The sequence below is a fragment of the Ailuropoda melanoleuca genome, chromosome 8, assembly GCF_002007445.2.
Source record: "Ailuropoda melanoleuca isolate Jingjing chromosome 8, ASM200744v2, whole genome shotgun sequence".
Lineage (NCBI taxonomy): Eukaryota > Metazoa > Chordata > Mammalia > Carnivora > Ursidae > Ailuropoda > Ailuropoda melanoleuca.
In genome coordinates, this window is record NC_048225.1 from 51,846,898 (window position 1) to 51,855,260 (window position 8,363).

The window sequence follows — 8,363 nt, forward strand, 5'->3', positions numbered from 1 at the left end:
AGTCACAACCGATACAAAGACTTTAAAGAGAAATGGCATCATTAAAATCATATCTGTCAATAATCTCTATCAATCTAAATGGCTTAAACTCTCCCATAAAACGCCACAGGGTTGCAGATTGGATAAAAAGACATGACCCATCCATTTGCTGTCTACAAGAGACTCATTTTGAACCCAAAGATGCATTCAGACTTAGAGTAAGGGGATGGAGTACCATCTTCCACGCAAATGGACCTCAAAAGAAAGCTGGAGTAGCAATTCTCATATCAGATAGACTGGATTTTAAACTAGAGGCCATAGAGAGAGATACAGAAGGGCACTATATTATTCTTAAAGGAAGTATTCAACAAGTGGATATGACAATTATTAATATATATGCCCCCAACAGGGGAGCAGCAAGATACACAAGCCAACTCTTAACCAAAATAAAGAGACATATAGATAAGAACACAGTAATAGTAGGGGACCTCAACACCCCACTATCAGAAATAGACAGAACACCCTGGCAAAAACTAAGCAAAGAATCAAAGGCTTTGAATGCCATACTCGACGAGTTGGACCTCATAGATATATATAGAACACTACACCCCAGAACCAAAGAATACTCATTCTATTCAAATGCCCATGGAACATTCTCAAGAATAGATCATGCTCTGGGACACAAAACAGGTCTCAGCCAATACCAAAAGATTGAAATTATCCCCTGCATATTCTCAGACCACAACGCTCTGAAATTGGAACTCAACCACAAGGAAAAACCTGGAAGAAACTCAAACACTTGGAGGCTAAGAACCATCCTGCTCAAGAATGACTCGATAAACCAGGAAATCAAAAAACAAATTAAACAATTTATGGAGACCAACGAGAATGAATACACAACGGTCCAAAACCTATGGGATACTGCAAAGGCAGTCCTAAGGGGGAAATACATAGCCATCCAAGCCTCACTCAAAAGAATAGAAAAATCTAAAATGCAGTTTCTATATTCTCACCTCAAGAAACTGGAACAGCAACAGAGGGACAGGCCTAACCCACTGACAAGGAAGGAGTTGACCAAGATTAGAGCAGAAATCAATGAATTAGAAACCAGGAGCACAGTACAGCAGATCAACAGGACTAGAAGCTGGTTCTTTGAGAGAATCCATAAAATTGACAGACCACTGGCAAAACTTGTCCAAAAACAAAGAGAAAGGACTGAGATTATTAAAATTATGACTGAAAAGGGAGAGGTCACGACCAGCACCATTGAAATTGCAAGGATTATTAGAAACTTTTATCAACAGCTATATGCCAAAAAACTAAACAATCTGGAAGAGATGGAGGCCTTCCTGGAAACCTATAAACTACCAAGACTGAAACAGGAAGAAATAGATTTCTTAAATAGGCCAATTAACTATGAAGAAATTGAGTCAGTGATAAACAACCTTCCAAATAATAAAACTCCAGGCCCAGACGGTTTTCCTGGGGAATTCTACCAAACATTCAAAGAAGAAATAATACCTATTCTCCTAAAGCTATTTCAAAAAATAGAAACAGAAGGAAAGCTACCAAACTCATTCTATGAGGCTAATATTACCTTGATCCCCAAACCAGGCAAAGACCCCCTCAAAAAGGAGAATTACAGACCGATTTCTCTAATGAATATGGATGCCAAAATCCTCAACAAGATCCTTGCTAATAGAATCCAACAGTACATTAAAAGGATTATCCATCATGACCAAGTGGGATTCATACCTGGGATGCAAGCATGGTTCAACACTCGCAAATCAATCAATGTGATACATCATATCAACAAGAAAAGACTCAAGAACCATATGATCCTCTCAATTGATGCAGAAAAAGCATTTGACAAAATACAGCATCCTTTCCTGATTAAAACCCTTCAGAGTGTAGGAATAGAGGGTACATTTCTCAATCTCATAAAAGCCATCTATGAAAAGCCTACTGCAAGCATTATTCTCAATGGGGAAAAGCTGGAAGCCTTTCCCTTAAGATCAGGAACACGACAAGGATGCCCACTCTCGCCACTATTATTCAACATAGTACTAGAAGTCCTTGCAACAGCAATCAGAAGACAAAAAGGGATCAAAGGTATCCAAATCGGCAAAGAAGAAGTCAAACTGTCTCTCTTTGCAGATGACATGATACTCTATATGGAAAACCCAAAGGAATCCACTCCCAAACTATTAGAAGTTATAGAACAATTCAGTAAGGTGGCAGGATACAAAATCAATGCCCAGAAATCAGTTGCATTTCTATACACGAATAACGAGACTGAAGAAAGAGAAATTAGGGAATCCATCCCATTTACAATAACACCAAAAACCATACGTTACCTTGGAATTAACTTAACCAGAGACGTAAAGGACCTATATCCTAGAAACTATAGATCACTTTTGAAAGATATTGAGGAAGACATAAAAAGATGGAAAAATATTCCATGCTCATGGATTGGAAGAATTAACATAGTTAAAATGTCCATACTACCCAGAGCAATCTACACTTTCAATGCTATCCCGATCAAAATACCGAGGACATTTTTCAAAGAACTGGAACAAATAGTCCTTAAATTTGTATGGAACCAGAAAAGGCCCCGAATCTCCAAGGAACTGTTGAAAAGGAAAAACAAAGCTGGGGGCATCACAATGCCGGATTTCGAGCTGTACTACAAAGCTGTGATCACAAAGACAGCATGGTACTGGCACAAAAACAGACACATCGACCAATGGAACAGAATAGAGAACCCAGAAATGGACCCTCGGCTCTTTGGGCAACTAATCTTTGATAAAGCAGGAAAAAACATCCGGTGGAAAAAAGACAGTCTCTTCAATAAATGGTGCTGGGAAAATTGGACAGCTACATGCAAAAGAATGAAACTTGACCACTCTCTCACACCATACACAAAAATAAACTCCAAATGGATGAAAGACCTCAATGTGAGACAGGAATCCATCAAAATTCTAGAGGAGAACATAGGCAACAACTTCTATGACATCGGCCAGAGCAACCTTTTTCACGACACATCGCCAAAGGCAAGAGAAATAAAAGATAAAATGAACTTATGGGACTTTATCAGGATAAAGAGCTTCTGCACAGCCAAGGAAACAGTCAAAAAAACTAAGAGACAGCCCACGGAATGGGAGAATATATTTGCAAAGGACACCACAGATAAAGGACTGGTATCCAAGATCTACAAAGAACTTCTCAAACTCAATACACGAGAAACAAATAAACAAATCATAAAATGGGCAGAAGATATGAACAGACACTTTTCCAATGAAGACATACAAATGGCTAACAGACACATGAAAAAATGTTCAAAATCATTAGCCATCAGGGAAATTCAAATCAAAACCACACTGAGATACCACCTTACGCCAGTTAGAATGGCAAAGATAGACAAGGCAAGAAACAACAATTGTTGGAGAGGATGTGGAGAAAGGGGATCCCTCCTACATTGTTGGTGGGAATGCAAGTTGGTACAGCCACTCTGGAAAACAGTGTGGAGGTCCCTTAAAAAGTTAAAAATTGAACTACCCTATGACCCAGCCATTGCACTACTGGGTGTTTACCCCAAAGATACAGACGTAGTAAAGAGAAGGGCCATATGCACCCCAATGTTCATAGCTGCATTGTCCACAATAGCCAAATCATGGAAGGAGCCGAGATGCCCTTCAACAGATGACTGGATTAAGAAGCTGTGGTCCATATATACAATGGAATATTACTCAGCTATCAGAAAGAACGAATTCTCAACATTTGCTGCAACATGGACGGCACTGGAGGAGATAATGCTAAGTGAAATAAGTCAAGCAGAGAAAGACAATTATCATATGATTTCTCTCATCTATGGAACATAAGAACTAGGATGATCGGTAGGGGAAGAAAGGGATAAAGAAAGGGGGGGTAATCAGAAGGGGGAATGAAACATGAGAGACTATGGACTATGAGAAACAAACTGAAGACTTCAGAGGGGAGGGGGTGGGGGAATGGGATTAGACTGGTGATGGGTAGTAAGGAGGGCACGTATTGCATGGTGCCCTGGGTGTTATACGCAACTAATGAAGCATCAGACTTTACACCGGAATCTGGGGATGTACTGTATAGTGATTAACATAATATAATAAAATAAAAAAAAATTAAAAAATTAAAAAAAAATTTTTGTCATCTTAAATATTTTCTGTTGAAATTCTTTGTATGTGCTGGATAATTTTTCTTTCTCATTTCTGTGTTATAAACTCTTTTTGTTGATTGTCTTTTTAAAATTAAACTTTCGGGGAACCTTCTTACCCTGTTGGTGGGCATGCAAGCTGGTGCAGCCAGTCTGGAGGTTCCTCAAAAAGTTGAAAATAGAGCTACCCTATGACCCAGCAATTGCACTACTCAGTATTTACCCCAAAGATACAGATGTAGTGATCCAAAGGGGCACCTGCACCCCAATGTTCATAGCAGCAATGTCCACAATAGCCAAACTATGGAAAGAGCCCGGATGTCCATCGACAGATGAATGGATAAAGAAAATGTGGTATATATATACAATGGAATGCTACAGACATCAAAATAAAATGAAATCTTGCCATTTACAACAATGTGAATGGAACCAGAGGGTATTATGCTAAGTGAAATAAGTCAATCAGAGAAAGACAATTATCATATGATCTCACTTATATGGGGAATTTAAGAAACAAAACAGGATTATAGGGGAAGTGAGGGAAAAATAAAACAAGATGAAATGAGAGAGCGAGACAACCATAACAGACTCTTAACCATAGAAACCAAACAGGGTTGCTGGAGGTGAGAGGGGTCGGGGGATGGGTAACTGGGTGATGGACATTAACAAGGCCTGTGCTATAATGAGCACTGGGTATTATATAAGACTGATGAATCACTGACCTCTACCGCTGAAACCAATAATACATCATATGTTAATTAACTGAATTTTTAAAACAGATTTTATTTATTTATTTGTCAGAGAGAGAGAGAGCACAAGCAGGAGGAGTAGCAGGCAGAGAAGCTGCTGAGCAAGAAGCCTAATGCGGGACTCTCTGTCCCAGGACCTGAGCCGAAGGCAGATGCTCAACTGACTAAGCCACCCAGGCATCTCCTAATTAATTGAACTTAAATAAAAAAATTTTTAAAAATATAACTATATTTTGAGATAATTGTAGATATAAATGCAAAGTGAGAAATAATAGAGGGATAGTTCACATACTTTTTTTATAATAATTTTTTATTATATTATGTTAGTCACCATACAGTACATCCCTGGTTTTTGATGTAAAGTTCGATGATTCATTAGTTGCGTATAACACCCAGTGCACCATGCAATATGTGCCCTCCTTACTACCCATCTCCAGCCTATCCCATTCCCCCGCCCCCCTCCCCTCTGAAGCCCTCAGTTTCTTTCCTCTTTAATCTTCTTCTGTCTGCTGGCTTTGGGTTCATTTTGCCCTTCTTTTTCTAGGCTCTCGAGGTAGGAACTTAGATTATTGATTTAAGACTTCCTCTTTTCTAATTTATGTATTCAGTGCTGTAAATTTCCCTTTCAGCACAGCCTTAGGTGTGACCCACAAATTTTATATGCTGTATTTGCGCTTTCGTTTAGTTCAGTGTATTTTTTAAATTTACCTTGAGACTCGCTCTGCGACGCATTTGTAGATTTTCACGCTATCTTTCAGTTATGATTTCTAGTTTGATTCTAGTGTATCACAGAACGTACTCTGTGTGATTTAAATTCTTCCAATTTGCTGAGGTTTGTTTTGATGCCCAGAATATGGTCTATTTTGGTGTATGTTATGGAAATGAGCATTTGAAATGAATGTATAGTGTATAATGATGATGTTGGGCAGAATGTTCTATAAATATCAATTAGATCCTATTGCTTGATGTTGTTGAAATCTTCTAAATACCTGCTGATTTTCAGTCTAATTGTCCTATGAATTGTGGAAGAATAGGTATTGAAGACTTGAACGTTTATCGTGGGTTTACTTCTCCTTTCACTTCTATTAGTTTTTCATTCACGTATGTTGCAATTCTGTTGTCTCCTACATCCATATTTAGGACTGCTATCTCATTTTGGTGAACTGATCCTTTTATCATTATATAATGTCTTTCTCTGTTTCTAGTAATTATCTTTGCTCTTAAATCTAATTTATCTAATATCAATGTAGCCTTCTCCACACTCCTTTGATTAAAGTTTGCATGATATAACTTTTTCCATCCATTTAATTTCATCCTGCCTACATTGTTTTATTGGACGTGAGTTTCTAACAGACAGCATATAGCTGGTTCATGAATCCTATTCTGCACCTTATACCACGCAGGTCATGAAATATCAGAGCATCTGTCCTCATTTTTGTTTATTTATATTTATATCCTGCCTTTTCAACAAATTATTTAAGAAAACCTGCAACAATAACACTTTCAATGAAACAATAATACATACAAATAGAAAATCAGGACCAAGGAAAAGATAAGCAAAAACACGTTGGTTACCAACGCTAAAGTACTGCTATACGTGAGCTTAAAATATGGAATTGAGCTTCCTGGAAGTTAAAGTAAGAAGGTGATGTGTATAATTTCCATTATCAGAAAGGCAGAAAGTGTGCCAGGTACTGGTGAGTGTAGACCAGCACTAACCAATAAACTTTCTACAAGAATGGACTCTATACTTGCATGGTCCAGTATGGGGGCCACTAGCTACATGGAGCTGTTCAGCACTTAAAATGTGGTAAGTGACTGAGGAACTGGCTTTTACATTTTAATTTTTATTAATTTAAATTCAAATAGCCACATGTGGTTAGTAGCTATCTTATTGGACAGTGGAGGTCTAGAGGAAACAAAATAGTATAGTGTAATTGGAGTCAAATGGGCAGTATTTAATTTTTGGCTCTGTCACTGGTACGTAGGACCTTGGAGAAGCTACTTAGCCTGCCTGAGCCTCAGTTGTTAGTTCTGTAAAGTGAGTATAATAATAGTATCTACCTTCCCTAACCTATAAGGCAAGACAAATCAGGTGAGCAGTGCATCTCTCCACAGAGACCTGGCAGGCCAGAAGGGGATGACATGACTTATTCAATGTGCTTAAGGGGAAAAATATGCAGCCAAGAATACTTTATCCAGCAAGGCTTCATTCAGAATAGAAGGAAAGATAAAGAGTTTCCCAAAGATTGGGGATTGGAGTTAAGATGGTGGAGGAGTAGGGGTCCCCTTTTCCAGCCGGTCCCCTGAGACGAGTTGGACAGGTACCAGACCAGCCTGAACATCCACGGAACCAGCCTGAGACGCAGGAAGATACATCTGGATCTCTACAAATGAACGTCTCCTGTGCTGAGTACTGAGATATGAAGCGGGGAACCGTGAAACCGTGCACAGATATCGGAAGATAAATGGAAGGGGGAGGGGAAGCGGTAGCCACCTGCACGGGGGAGCGGGCAGACTCGCGGACCGGCACCCGCGAGAGAGCAGACAGACTGTGAGAGGGGAGCACGCGCCACCAGACTGAAATGGAGCTCCAGTGCGCTCAATGGAACCAGACTGAGACCGGGAGCTCCGGGAGCACGTGGGGGGCGGCTGGCGGCTGGCGGTGTTAGAAACACAAAGGACAGAGACGTGCCGGCCCTGGAAGTGAGGGCTAGGACGCCAGGTGTGGGGTGCACATCCCAGGACGCTGCAGGGGTGAGCAGCACAAACAGAAACAGAGTTAAAGTGGCCAGAACATCAGTGGAGAATGGTCTGCGATCCCACTGTTCTGAGACAGAGGCTGAGATTCGGCTGCTGCTGCTCTGAGTCTCAGAAGAGGCACAGCAAACCACCAGGGAAAGCCACCAGAGAACAAAAGCCTGGAAACACTGGCTCACAGCGTGCCCATCCCCATCCCCCCCCCCCGCAGGGGACACAGAGACTCTACCCAAACAGGGTCGCCTGAGTATCGGCGCAGCAGGCCCCTCCCCCAGAAGGCAGGCTGAAAAATCAAGAAGCCCACATCCCTAAGATCCCTATAAAACAAGGGCGTACGGCCTGGGTCCCGGTCAGTAATTTGGGCTCTGGACAAGCCCGCAACCTCTCCTCATCAGAATGATGAGAAGGAGAAGCCCCCCTCCCCAGCAAAGACAAGACACTGAGTCTGTGGCCTCTGCCACAGAACTAATGGATATGGATATAACCAAATTATCAGAAATGGAATTCAGAGTAAAAATGGTCAAGATGATGTGTAGACTTGAAAAAAGTATTAACGAAAATGTTAATGAGAACATAGACTCTCTAAGGGCGGAAATGAGAGCGAATCTGACAGAAATTAAAAATTCTATGAGCCGGGGCACCTGGGTGGCATAGCGGTTAAGCGTCTGCCTTCGGCTCAGGGC